The following is a 15,478-nucleotide window of genomic DNA, read 5'->3' on the forward strand; positions in this document are numbered from 1 at the left end:
CAGGAAACTTTTGCAGGTCTCGAGCCAGGGCCTCCCCAAAGATAGTAGGGGAGTTCTTGAACCCTTGGGGAAGCCAGGTCCAAGTGTACTGAGTAGTGACACCTGACTCCAGATCTTCCCACTGAAAGGCAAACAGCTTCTGGCTCTCAGGAGCTATTCCGATGCTAAAGAAGGCATCTTTTAACTCCAGACAAGTAAACCAGCTGTCCTCAGCCCGCAGCAGCCCTAACAATGTGTAAGCGTTGGGAACTGTTGGGTGCAGAGTCACTGTAGCTTGGTTGACCAAGCACAAGTCCTGTACTGGCCGGTAGTCCTTGGTCCCTGCCTTAGGGACAGGCAGGAGGGGGGTGTTCCATGGAGACTGGCAAGGAACTATAATTCCAGAGGCTTTCAAGCACCTGAGATGAACCTGGATTCCTTCAAGAGCTTCTCTGGGAACTGGATACTGCTTTTGTCTAATTGGTTGGGCCCCAGGCTTAACTTCTATGAGTATGGGGGCTTGGCTGACCGCCAGTCCCGGAGGGTTATCCTCTGCCCATACTCGGGGTCATCACTTAGCCAGAGCTGGTTTTATCTCTTGGCCTGGCTTGGTTAGAAAAAGTCTCCATCTTTCTTCCTGGGGTACCGTAAGGGCCATGATAACTCTGTTCCCGGTAACTTTAGCTGTAAAGAGCCCTATTTTGTAAAGGAGATGGTGGCTCTCAGCTTGCTAAGCAAGTCTCTTCCCAGCAAGGGCAAGGAACAACCAGGCAGGTACAAGAACTGGTGAACTATCTCATGTCCCCCCACCGAGCAGGCCCGTGGTAGACAGAAAGCCTGCTTAGTGGAAACTCCTGTTGCTCCAATTATATCAATGGGTTTCTTGGATAAGGGGGCGACCGGGGTGGTCACTACTGAATGTTCAGCACCAGTATCCACCAAAAACTTAATGTCCTTGCCCCCAATTGTAATCCTGATCGTGGGCTCCTTGGGGGCACTTGAGCCTGGTCCCCTTCAGTCCAGTAGCCCTTCAGCCAGATTGAACAAAGCTCCCTCATCTTTATCTGAGGCATTTTGTTCCAAACCACCTTGCTTTTCCTTCAGTTGGGGCCACTTATCTTTCCAATGTCCTATTTCCTGACAATAGGCTCATTGGTTATGTTGCAAGCATGGGCGATTAAACTAGGTATTCTTCCCTGAACCCCTCTTTCCCTTTCCTTTTGGTGGAATTCCCTTTAATGGCCACGGCCAGTAAGTCAGCGTTTCACCTAGCCTGGCATTCGCCTTCCTTACGGCTTTCTCTGTGGCTTATTGCATGTCTGTTCACAAACACTTGATTGGCTATTTCCAGTAACTGTGAGGTATTCATATCCGCAAACCCAGCCTGTTTCTGCAATATTCTCCTGATATCATCTGCACTTTGACTAACTAAGGCCATGTTAACCATGCGCTGATTTTCACAGCTATCTGGATCAAAATGAGTTTACATACCGTAAGCCTCACACAGTCTTTCATAGAATTGCACTGGACTCTCCTCTTTTCCTTGGATGACCTCAGAGACCTTATTTACATTTGTAGCCTTTTGAACCCCTTTAGACCTTCTATTAATGCCTCACAGTACCGTCTTAGCCTCTCCATGTCTGGTCCCTCGTTTGGGTCCCACTGGGGGTCTGTTCCTGGCAGTTGAATTCTTATATATTCTTGGGAGTTTTGGTAATCAGCTGGGACGTGCTCCTCTAGTCACTTAGTTGCCGCCGGGAGCACCCTTCGCCTTTCATCTGTATTAAGGAGGTACATGAGCAGCTGGTGGCAATCAGCCCAAGTAGGATTATGAGTCTGTATAATAGTTTGGAGCAAGTCAATTAAAGCTTGAGGCTTTTCAGTGTAAAATGGAGTATTATTTTTCCAATTGAGGAGGTCAGCAGAGGTGAAAGGTTGAAAGGCATGCCTTTACACCATGTGTCCATCCTCATCTACCCCAGTATATCACTGCTCTCTCAGGGGTATCTGGATCCCAGTTTGGGGCTGCAAGTGAGCTGCCAAGGGAGGAGTTTCTCCTGCAGCTTCACTTCCTCTCTTGTCTACTCTGGGTGGTCTAGGGGTGTGGTCATCTGGTGGAGGTGGAGGTGCTATGGGCTCAGAGGTGGGGATAAAGAGGGGGTATTGCTGGTACCAGTTCCTGCCATGATCCTTCTCGTGTTGGGTTGGACAGGACTTTTTGGTGCTGACTTCCCTCAGCAGGTGGAGCGAGGATCTTCCTTAACTAACTGTCCCTTTGCTACTAGTATTGCTGCTGCCTGTCCTCTTAACCACTGTGAGGCGTTCAAAACTAGCTGTAACAAAGAATCTATATATGGGAACTGATCTGGGTACCCTGACTAACAGGTTACCCTGTGCCGTGCCTTCATGACAAGGGACCTGTCCAGGCTTCCTTCTGATGGCCAACCCACCTCTAATGCTGGCCAGTCTATCTCACACAAAGTTCTAAGTTTTCCTGGTGTCATGATGACTCCACAGTCTCCCTTAAATCCCTTTTTGAAATTTTTCAACATAGTTCCTAGTGAGGTGGGCTTACTTTGTGCCTGACCCATGTTTCCTCGAGACAAAACACTACGCTCACACCACACACACACCACAAAACAAAGAATGGGTAAAAAGGGCACACACACACTTTTACAGTTCATGCCAAACCAGAATCAAAAACCAAAATCAGAGTATCAAGAAATCTAAGCCAGGTCAAAACCAAAACCACAGTATCAAGCAATCCAAGTCAAGTCAAAAACCAAAACCAAAGTGCCAGTACAGACGCACTGTGGGTGATCAGGCCACGCTTCCACTGAAATGGAGTAGGCAAGTTCCCAAGACCAGTCCTGTCAAGCAATTTAAACCAAGTCAAAACCAAAACCAAAGTGCCAATAAAGGCACGCTGTGGGCGATCAGGCCATGCTTCCACTCAAATGGAGTGGGCAAGTTCTCAAGACTAGTCTTACCAAGTTTCAGATATCTGGACTCCAAGTACCAGTTCCTTCCTGGTGTTCAGCCACTGCATTGATCCTCCATGGTGGCCTGCTACACACTGCTCTGGCGAGGCGTCCCATGGGGGCAAATGCCTACCCGGGAGTGCTCTCAGGATCTGCATCGCTCAGGCTGGTCAGAGTCCCCTGCAGGGATGTTTCATAGGGCAGGCTTAAGCTGCCTAAGGACCTGCCTTTACCATCTGCCAATCACCTTACTTCTCAGTCAGGGAACCAAGAAATGTAGCAGGACGAGCCACAGACAAAACTCCTGACACCGAGTTAAAGAAGGAAGGGCTTTATTCAGCTGGGAGCTTCAGCAAGACTCACATCTCCAACAACCGAGCTCCCCGAGTGAGCAATTCCTGTCCCTTTTTAAGGGCTCACAACTTGAAGAGGGTCCATGTGAGAGGTTCGTGATCGATTGAGCAAGCAGGGGGCACATGACTGGGGGCTGCATGCACAGCTAATTAGAATGGAACAGAACAGGACAGGGACCTTCACAGTGCTTTACCATAAAATGTCTGTAGTCTGTAGATAACATAACCTTAGGTCAGGGATCGATCTTTAACTACCAGACCCAGGGTGTGGCACTGGGCTGTCTGCTTGTGGATTTCATTTCTGCCTTTTAATTTTTACTTCTTCTTTCTTTGGAGGCAGAAATTGGGCATAAGACAATATGAGGGGTGGTTTCCTCCCTTAGTATCCATGGCTAAGAGACCCATAGATGGTCCACATCACAGGACTCTGTACAGACAACTCCCAGTACCAGCCTGGAGCTGGGTAGATCCACTGGCTGGCTAGACTCAGAAGAGAGACAACAATCACTGCAGTTCGGCTCACAGGAGCCATACCCATAGGAAAACGGGGAGAGTATACATCAAGGGAACACCCCGTGGGACAAAAGAATCTGAACAACAGCCTTCAGCCTTAGATCTTCCCTCTGAGAGAGCCTACCCAAATGAGAAGGAACCAAAAAACCAGCTCTGGTAATATGACAAAACAAGGCCCTTCAACACCCCCCAAAAATCATCCTGGTTCACCAGCAATGGATCCAAACCAAGAAGAAATCCCGATTTATCTGAAAAAGAATTCAGGAGGTTAGTTACTAAGCTAATCAGTGAGGGACCAGAGAAAGGTGAAACCCAATGCAAGGAAATCCAAAAAATGATTCAATAAGTGAAGGGATAAATATTCAATAAAATAGACAGCTTTAAGAAAAATAATCCACAATTCAGGAAACTTTGGAAACACTATTAGATGTGCAAAATGCTTTGGAAAGTCTCGGCAATAGAATTGAACAAGTAGAAGAAAGAAATTCAGAGCTCAAAGACAAGGTCTTCGAATTAACCCAATCCAACAAAGACAAAGAAAAAAGAAAAAGAAAATATGAACAAATCCTCCAAGAAGCCTGGGATTATGTTAAATGACCAAACCTAAGAATGATGGGTGTTCCTGGGCAAGAAGAGAATTCTAAAAGCTTGGAAAACATATTTGGGGGAATAATTGAGGAAAATTTCCCCAACCTAGCTAGAGACCCAGATATGCAAATACAAGAAGCACAAAGAACACCTGGGAAATTCATCACAAAAAGATCTTTACCTAGGCACATTGTCATCAGGTTATCCAAAGTTAAGACAAAGGAAAAAAATCTTACCTGGTGAAACAGAAGTACCAGGTAACCTATAAAGGAAAACCTATCAGATTAACAGCAGATTTCTCAGCAGAAACCCTACAAGCCAGAAGGCATTGGGGCCCTGTCTTCAGCCTCCTCAAACAAAACAATTATCAGCCAAGAATTTTGTATCCAGCAAAACTAAGCATCATATGTGAAGGAAAGAAACAGTCATTTTTAGACAAAAAAAAAATGCTGAGAGAATTCACCATTACCATGCCACCACTATAAGAACTGCTAAAAGGAGGTTAAATTGTGAAACAAATTCTGGAAACACATCAAAACAGAACCTCTTTAAAGCATAAATCACACAGGACCTCCAAAACAAAAATACAAGGTGAAAAGTAAAAGCAAAAAACAAAACAAAACAAAAAACAAAGTACACAGGCAACAATGAGCATAATGAACAGAACGATTACCTCACATTTCAATACTAACATTGAATGTAAATCACCTAAATGCTCCACTTAAAAGATACAGAACTGCAGAAAGGATAAGAACTCACCAATCAACTATCCACTGTCTTCAGGAGACTCGCCTAACACATAAGGACTCACATAAAGTTAAAGGTGTGGGAAAAGGCATTTCATGCAAATGGACACCAAAAGTGACCAGAGGTAGCAATTCTTATATCAAGCAAAACAAACTTTAAAGCAACAGTGGTTAAAAGAGACAAAGAGGGACATTATATAATGATAAAAGGCCTTGTCCAACAGGAAAATATCACAATCCTAAACATATATGCACCTAACACTGAAACTCCAAATTTATAAAATAATTACTAATAGACCTAAGAAATGAGATAGACAGCAATACAATAATAGTGGAGGACTTCAATACTCCACTGACAGCACTAGACAGGTCATCAAGACAGGTCATCAAGATAGAAAAACAACAAATAAACAATGGATTAACTGTACTTTGGAACAAATGGACTTAACAGATACATACAGAAAATGTCTTCCAACAACCTCAAAATACACATTCTATTCAACAGCGCATGGAGCTTTCTCCAAAATGGACCACATGATAGGCCATAAAATGAACCTCAATAAATTTTAAAAAATTAAAATTATATCAAGTACACTCTCAGACCACAGTGCAATAAAACTGGAAATCAACTCCAAAGGGAACCTTCAAAACCATGCAAATACATGGAAATCAAATAACCTGCTCCTGAAAGAGCATTGGGTCAAAAACAAAATCAAGATGGAAATTAAAAAATTCTTCAAACTGAATGACAATAATGACACAACCTATCAAAACCTCTGGGATACAGCAAAGGCAGTGCTAAGAAAGTTCATAGCCCTAAACACCTACATCAGAAAGTCTGAAAGAGCACAAACAGACAATCTAAGGTCACACTCACACCCCAAAGAACTAGAGAAACAAGAACAAACCAAACCCAAACCCAAACCCAGCAGAAGGAAATAACCAAGACCAGAGAAATAAATGAAATTGAAAAAAAAATTACAAAGATAAATGAAACAAAAACCTGGTTCTTCGAAAAGATAAATAACATTGATAGCCCATTTGCAAGATTAGCTAAGAAAAGAAGAGAGAAAATCCAAATAACTTCACTAAGAAACAAAACAGGAGGTATTAAAACTGACACCACTGAAATACAAGAAATCATTCAAGGCTACTATAAACACCTTTACGCACATAAACTAGAAAACCTAGAAGAGATGGATACATTCCTGGAAAAATACAACCCACCTAGCTTAAATCAGGAAGAATAAGATACCCTGAACAGACCAATAACAAGCAGCGAGATTGAAATAGCAATTTAAAAATTACCAACAAAAAAAGTCCAGGACCAGAAGGATTCACAGCAGAATTCTACCAGACCTTCAAAGAATTGGTACCAATACTTTCGACACTATTCCACAAGCTAGAGAAAGAAGGAACCCTTCCTAATTCATTCTATAAAGCCAGCATCATCCTAATATCAAAATGAGGAAAGGACACAACCATAAAAGAAAACTACAGACCGACATCCTGGATGAACATAGATGCTAAAATCCTTAACAAAATACTAGCTAACCGAATCCAACAACATATTGTTATGGGCAGGTCTTTGTTCTTAGAGCTCCCAAGATGGGGCAGGCCACTTCCAAGATGGCAGCAGACCTTTTGTTCTCTGAGCTGGGGTTCTTAGCCTCACGGATTCCAAGGAATGGAACCTTGGGCCATGCGGTGAGTGTTATAGCTCTATTAGAAGCCGTGGGTCATGGAAGAGAACCGTGGAACCCAGCAACTAGTGTTCAGCTCAATTAGGACGAACCCTGGGCCCTTAGCCATACAGGAACAATGCGGAGCCCAACCAGGCTCAACCAGGAGCGGCAATGGGCGCCTTACTGGATGTTCCCTGTACACCGATTTTGCTAAGAGTTTTAATCATAAAGCGATGCTTGATTTTGTTGAATGCTTTTTCTGCATCTATTGAGATGATCATGTGATTTTTGTTTTTTATTTATTTATTATTATTATTATGCTTTAAGTTCTAGGGTACATGCGCATAACGTGCAGGTTTGTTACATATGTATACTTGTGCCATGTTGGTGTGCTGCACCCATCAACTCGTCAGCACCCATCAACTTGTCATTTACATCAGGTATAACTCCCAATGCAATCCCTCCCCCCTCCCCCCTCCCCATAATAGGCCCCAGTGTGTGATGTTCCCCTTCCCCAGTCCAAGTGATCTCATTGTTCAGTTCCCACCTATGAGTGAGAACATGCGGTGTTTGGTTTTCTGTTCTTGCAATAGTTTGCTGAGAATGATGGTTTCCAGTTTATGTGATGTATCACATTTATTGACTTGCATATGTTAAATCATCCCTGCATCCTTGGTATGAAACCTACTTGATCATGGTGGATTATCTTTTTAATATTGAGAAACAGGACTAGCTGGATTTCCTAGGTCAACTAAGAATTCCTAAGCCTAGCTGGGAAAGCTGACCGCACCCACCTTTAAACATGGGGCTTGTAACTCAGCTCACACCTGACCAATCAGGTAGTAAAAAGGGCTCACTAAAATACAAATTAGGCTAAAGCAGGAGGTAAAGAAATAGTCAAATTATGTATCGCCTGAGAGCACAGGGGGAGGGACAATGATCAGGATATAAACCCAGGCATTCAAACAGGGAGCAGCAACCCCCTTTGGGTCCCCTCCCACTGTATGGGAGCTCTGTTTTCACTCTATTAAATCTTGCAACTGCACATTCTTCTGGTCCGTGTTTGTTCCAGCTTGAGCTGAGCTATCGCTTGCCGTCCACCACTGCTGATCATCACCATTGCAGACCCGCCGCTGACTTCTACCCTTCCGGATCCAGCAGGTTGTCCAGTAGCAAAGTAAACAGACAACCCACACAGTGGGAGAAAATCTTCACAATCTATACATCTGACAAAGGACTAATATCCAGAATCTACAACGAACTCAAACAAATCAGTAAGAAAAAAACAAAGAAACCCATCAAAAAGTGGGCTAAGGACATGAATAGACAATTCTCAAAAGAAGACATACAAATGGCCAATAATCATATGAAAAAATGCTCAGCATCACTAATGATCAGAGAAATGCGAATCAAAACCACAATGCAATACCATCTTACTCCTACAAGAATGGCCATAATCAAAAAATCATAAAACAGTAAATGTAGGCATGGATGCAGTGAACAGGAATGCTTCTACACTGCTGGTGGGAATGTAAACTAGTACAGCCACTATGGAAAACAATGTGGAGATTTCTTAAAGAACTAAGAATTGAACTACCAGCAATTTGATCCAGCAATCCCACTACTGGGTATCTACCCAGAGGAAAAGAAGTCATTATTTGAAAAAGACACTTGCACATGCATGTTTATAGCAGCACAATTCACAATTGCAAAATCATGGAACCAACCCAAATGCTCATCAATCAATGACTGGGTAAAGAAACTGTGGTATATATATACAATGGAATACTATGCAGCCATAAAGAGGAATGAATTAACAGCATTTACAGTAACCTGGATGAGATTGGAGACTATTATTCTAAGTGAAGTAACCCAGGAAAGGAAAACCAAACATCGTATGTTCTCACTGATACGTCGGAGCTAAGCTATGAGGATGCAAAGGCATAAGAATGATACAATGGACTTTGGGGACTTGGGGGGGAAGAATGGGAGGGGGGCAAGGGATAAAAAACTACAAATATGGTGCAGTGTATACTGCTCAGGTGATGGTTGCACCAAAATCTCACAATGATCACCACTGAAGAAATTACTCATGTAACCAAATACCACCTGTACCCCAGTAACCTATGGAAAAAATAAATATTACATGATGAGAAAAAAGCAGGAAAGCAGTTATGCCATTCAAGCCACATTAATAACAGTCTTTCCTGATTGCTTTGGGGCCTTTTTTCTTAGTCATGAACTCCCTCCTCTCCCATCAAATGGAAATGTCTCTTCACAGTTGAGCATGGTGCTGCCAAGCAGTATTTCTTCACCTGAACTGAAACTTCATAGGGGACCAGTAAAGACCACAACATATAGATGGTATGTTTTTGTAGATATGCTTTGATATGGTTTGGCTGTGTCCCCACCCAAATCTTATCTTTAATTGTGCTCCCATAATTCCCACGTGGTGTTGGAGGGATGCAGTGGGAGATAATTTGAATCATGGGGGCGGTTTCCTCCATACTGTTCTCATAGCAGTGAATACGTCTCACGAGATCTGATGGTTTTATCAGGGGTTTCTGCTTTTGCATCTTCCTCATTTTCTCTTGCTGCCACCATGTAAGAAGAGCCTTTCACTTCCTTCCATGATTCTGAGGCCTCCCCAGCCATGTGGAACTGTAAGTCCAATTAAACCTCTTTTTCTTCCCAGTCTCAGCTATATCTTTATCAGCAGCATGAAAACAGACTAATACATACTTTATCTTTTCTTTTTCAAGCTGTATTGCTACAAAGGATTAAATAAAATACATTTTTTATTATTGAAGAAACTTCACAGTAGAAAAATTTCACTCTGCCTTCAAAACCAAATAATAGTTTCTTTATCAACCATTTAAAACAAGAAAATTGAAACTCAGCAAAATTAAGTTACTTCCTCCTTAGTTTGGTAGCATGATGTCCCTACCCGATTCCATATCATCTGACTTCTAATTTAGTGCTTTTCTTTAATATCTCCAGGAATCAAATAAAGCTCTCTCTCCAAGGAGGCATGTTGCTTTCACCAGTGCTCCTCAATCCTGATAGGCATTAAAATCACCTTATTAAGTATAAAGATTCCCTGGTCCCTACCCTTCCTCTGACTTTCTGACATAGTAGGTCTGAGAGTGTCATTGAGTGCAACAATGACAAGAAAAGGGCAATGCAATGCTGTGCTTTTCTTGCATCGTTCCTGGATCTACAACCAGGAGTACTGACCATTGGGAGCCTGATTAAGTTGGCTCTGGAGTCCTTTTGGAATGACCCTGTAGCTTTCTCTATCTATATGACAAGGTGCTTCAAGTTTCCCTTATTTCCTGCCTGTTTGCTGAAGCTACCACAGCTTAAGGCCTACAATTGCTGGCCTGTATGGTATGTGTCTCTGTGCCAAAAATATTTTCAGTTTACAGAAGTATTTCTTCTCTTGTTTAAGTAGTAAGTTGCTAGTTTTCCTTCTCTGAGTTTAGTGAAAGGAAATACAAGCTCCTCTGATCTATAGGGAAGGAGACATCAAATACTGAGATCCTGACCAAAAAAAAAAGAAAAATTAGAAATCCCTCAGTGAAATCTGTCCGTCCAATCAGTCTTATAAATGACCAGGCAAAGGATCAACTAAGCCAAATAAAGTGATTCTACCAAAAAATTTTTCAAAAACATAAAGATTTAAGAAATACTTTTAATCTTTGATGCATTAAATAGTAAAACTGAAAATCAACATTTCAACATTCTGACAACTCTATGTGTGTAACTTCTACAACTCAGACAAATGGACTAATTTCTGAAAAAAGCACAAACAAGCAACTAAAACTCACCCAAGTTAAAATAGATAACCTGAACTCTCATATAATTTCTAAAGCAACTGAAATGGAGTAAAAAAGTTAAGAATCCGAAAAACAAATCTCCACATCCAGATGGTTCCTCTTGACTGGCAAATCTTACTAAGCATTTTTTCAAATAATACCAATTCTTTTTTTTTTTTTTTTTTTTTTGAGACGGAGTCTCGCTCTGTAGCCCAGGCTGGAGTGCAGTGGCCGGATCTCAGCTCATTGCAAGCTCCGCCTCCCGGGTTTATGCCATTCTCCTGCCTCAGCCTCCCAAGTAGCTGGGACTACAGGCGCCGGCCACCTTGCCTGGCTAGTGTTTTTTGTATTTTTTAGTAGAGACGGGGTTTCACCGTGTTAGCCAGGATGGTCTTGATCTCCTGACCTCGTGATCCGCCCGTCTCGGCCTCCCAAAGTGCTGGGATTACAGGTTTGAGCCACCGCGCCCGGCCAATAATACCAATTCTTAATAATTTCTTTCAAAAAATATAAAAGGGAACATTTCCCAATTCATTATATGAGCACAGCATTATCCTGATAACGAAATTAAACAAAGACAGTACAAAAGAAAACTACAGACCATTATCCCTCATAAACATAGATGCAAAAATCCTCGACAAACTATTAGCAAATCAAACCCAGCAATATACAAAAATAATGCACACCAATCCGGTGGGATTCATCCTGCAGATGTAAAGCAGTTCAAAAATCAACTGGTGTAATTCACCACACTAAATGTCTAAAGAAGGGGAAAAAATCACATGATTATATAAATAGATAAAGGAGAAGCTTGATAAAACATGACATATGAAATATGACATATGAAAACTCAGCAAATAGGAGAGGAAATGAAATTCTTCAAACTGATAAAGGGCATCTGCAAAAACTCTACAGCTAACATCATACTTGATAAAAGGCTGAATCTTTTGCCCCTCAGATCTAGGAACAATGCAAGAATGTTCAGTCTCACTACTCCCATTCAACATTACACTGGAAGTGTTAGTACAATGGAAGTGTTAGTACAACTGGAAGTGTTAGCACAATTTGGCAAGAAAAGGATATAAAAGGCATATAGATCAGACAGCATCAAATAAAAATGTCCTTATTTGCAGGCAACATGATTGCCTATGTAGAAAATCCCAGGTAATCTACAATAAAACTCTTAGAACTAATAAATGAATTTAATACAGTCAAAAGATACAAGGTCAGCACACAAAATCAACCTTCAACAGTTTCTGTATATAAGCAAAGAACAACTGGAAACCAAAGTTTTAAAAATGATACTATTTACAACACCTACCAAAAAAAAGGAATAAATAGATATAAATCTAACAAAGCATGAACAGGATCTGTATACTAAAAACTACTAAAATATACTACTACTAAAATATACTACTAAAATATACTAAAAGACCAAGAGACTGTCAGGATGGATTACAATTCCTGTATCTGCTTAGATTCCATCACCCTGTAGTTCTTATAATGTTCCTTCTACTCACAGTAGAAAAGAAGGTTCAAGGCCGGGCGCGGTGGCTCAAGCCTGTAATCCCAGCACTTTGGGAGGCCGAGACGGGCGGATCACGAGGTCAGGAGATCAAGACCATCCTGGCTAACCCGGTGAAACCCCGTCTCTACTAAAAAATACAAAAATCTAGCCGGGCGAGGTGGTGGGCGCCTGTAGTCCCAGCTACTCGGGAGGCTGAGGCAGGAGAATGGCGTGAACCCGGGAGGCGGAGCTTGCAGTGAGCTGAGATCCGGCCACTGCACTCCAGCCTGGGCGACAGAGCGAAACTCCGCCTCAAAAAAAAAAAAAAAAAAAAAAAAAAAGAAGGTTCAAGACCTTCTTTCTAGAATTAGCCTTAACAAAGACTAACTTCAACGTTCTCCCATGTCTTATTATATAGATTTCTCCCCAGTCTAACTCTAAAACAGTCCTTTCAGGAAGTTAGGTAAGACTACATAGAAAACAACAATTGCTTAGGCTAGAGGAATTTATTCATTGAAGATATTTGTTATCTACAAGATACTCCTCCAAGGACTAGGAAACATGGTTGTGTTTCTCTCTTAAAGAGCTAAAAGTCTATGCTGAATACATATATTAAATAAATGAAAGAAAGTTAAATGCCCAGGAAATTGACGGGAGAGCATATCTAGGATTTAGGGAGTTAATCTAATCCCCCTATACCAAGATAGTTCATACAGCTCTTTAGTATGTCTTAGTCCTATTTCACCTTATCAGTCAATTCCAGAAAAGAAAGGGGAAGGGAAGGGAAGGGGAGGGAAGGGCAGGGGAGGGGAGGGGAGGGGAGGGGAGGGGAGGGCAGGGCAGGGCAGGGAAGGGAAGGGAAGGGAAGGGAGAGAAATCCAGTCAGGCATGGTAGTGTGTGCCTGTAGTCCCAGATACTCGAGAAGCTAAGGAGGAAGGATTGCATAAGGCCAGGAAGTCGAGACCAGCCTGGACAACAGAGCAAGACCTGCCTCTTAAAAAAAAAAAAAAAAAAAAAAAAAGTCCTTGAAAATCTCTAAGGAGGCTGAGCATGGTGGTGCATGCGTGTAATCTCGGCCCTTTGGAAGGCTGAGGCAGGAGGACTGTTTGAGCCTAGGAGTTCGAGGCTGCCATGAGCTATGATCCCACCACTGCACTCCAGCCTGGGCAACACAGCAATGAGACCCTGTCTCTAAAAAATAAAAAACAAATTTAAACAAATAAAAATTGGGAGAAGGGAGACAGCAAAAGAAAGAACCTATTACTTTGACCCAAACACAACCTTAAAATAGTAATAATAGATACAAGCCCCGGCTATATTGCCCAGGCTGATCTTGAACTCCTGGGCTCAAGCCAGCCTCCCACTTCAGCTTCCCAAAGTGCTGGTATTACAGTTATGAGCCACTGCACCTGGCCCCAAACACAACTTTAATACAGGCAGTCAGCATCCCTCCATTTGAATGTACTGGATAAGTGAAAGAAATTAAGAAAGCCATGAGCACCATCTAGTGACCAGAATTTTTATTTTTCCTCACAATATTTTATCACTACCTTATATTACTGATGAGTTTGTTTAAACTTACTGCCTGTCTCCCCTCCCTACTAGAAAACAAGGTCCAGCGGGCAGGGTCTTTGTCTTTTTGTTCCTCACGGCATCAGTAAAGTCTAGAAAGGTTGCCAGGCACATATATATACAATAAATAATTTTTAAAAAATAATGAACATCTTATACACACTTTATCACACCAACTCCATTCCTAACACTTCTCCCTGAAAGTTTACCATTTAATTATTAAACATCATATTATTTCACGAGTTTGATAATTATGTATATTCTTGTGCTATTTATAATAGAATCTTCTCCCTCTACTCCCCACAAAGGATTTAATCAGTATTGCCTCTTTAAAGACCTAGAGAAGCTGGTGTTGATTAATATTCCTAACATTGCTCTAGGGATCTAACTGGCATGAAGCATGTAGCACTAACTTTGGGCCAGCATTGTGAACACTGCTGCAATAAACATGGGGGTGAAGACATCCCTTTGATATACTGATTTCCTTTCTTTTGGGTATATACCCACTAGTGGGATTCCTGGATGATATGGTAGCTCTGTTTTTAGGTTTTTGTTTTGTTTTGCTTTTCAGGAACCTCCAAACTATTCTCCACAGTAGCTGTACTAATTTACATTCCTACCAACAGTGTATGAGGCTTCCCTTCTCTCCACATCCTTCCTAGAATTTGTTATTGCCTGTCTTTTGAATGTAAGCCATTTTAACTGGGGTGAGATGATACCTCATTGTAGTTTTGATGTGTAATTTGGATATTTTGAACTAACCTTGCACCCCAGAAATAAAGCCTTTTGGTTATGGTGGATTAGCTTTTTGGTGAGTTGGTGGATTTGATTTGTTAGTATTTTGCTGAGGACTTTTGTGTCTGTAGTCGTCAGAGGTGTTGGCCTGAAGTTTTCTTTTTTTGCTGTGTCTCTGCCAGGTTTTGATACCAGACTGATGCTGACCTCATGCGTTAGTAAGGAGTCCCTCCTCCTTGATTTTTCTGGAATAATTTCAGTAGGATTATTGACAGCTCTTCTTTATACATCTGGTAGAATTTGGCTGTGAATCCATCTGGTCCACAGGTTTTTCCTGTTGGTAGGTATTTTATTACTGATTCAACTTGGAGCCCATTATTGGTGTGTTCAGGGTTTCAATTTCTTCCTGCTTCATTCTTGAGAAGCTATATGTTTCTGGGAATTTATCCATTTCTTCTAGGTTTTCTAGTTTGTGTGCATAGAGGAGTTCATAATAGTGTCTGGGTTTTGTTTTTTTTTTTCTGTAAGGTCAATGGTAGTGTCACATTTGTCACTTCTGATCGTGTTTATTTGGATCTTCTTTTTCCTTATTTATCTAATAGTCTTCCAATCTTATTTATTCTTCCAAAGAAACAACTTTTGGTTTCATTGATCTTTTGTATGGATTTTGCACCTCAGTTTCATTCAGTCAGCTTAATTTTGGTCATTTCTTTTCTGTTGCTAGCTTTGGAGTTGATGTGCTCTTGTTTTTCTAGTTCCTGTAGGTGTAATGTCAGGTTGTTCGTTTGAGATCTTTCTAACTTCTTGATGTAGGTGTTTAGCACTATAAACTTTCTTCTTACACCTGCTTTAACTGTGTTCCAGAGATTCTGATATGTTGTATCTTTTTTTTCACTAGTTTGAAAGACTTTTTTGATTTCTACCTTAATTTCATTGTTTACCCAAATGTCACCCAGGAGCAGAGTGTTTAATTTCCATGTAATTGTATAGTTTTGAGAGG

This window comes from Chlorocebus sabaeus, chromosome 20 (genome assembly GCF_047675955.1).
Source record: "Chlorocebus sabaeus isolate Y175 chromosome 20, mChlSab1.0.hap1, whole genome shotgun sequence".
Classification (NCBI taxonomy): domain Eukaryota; kingdom Metazoa; phylum Chordata; class Mammalia; order Primates; family Cercopithecidae; genus Chlorocebus; species Chlorocebus sabaeus.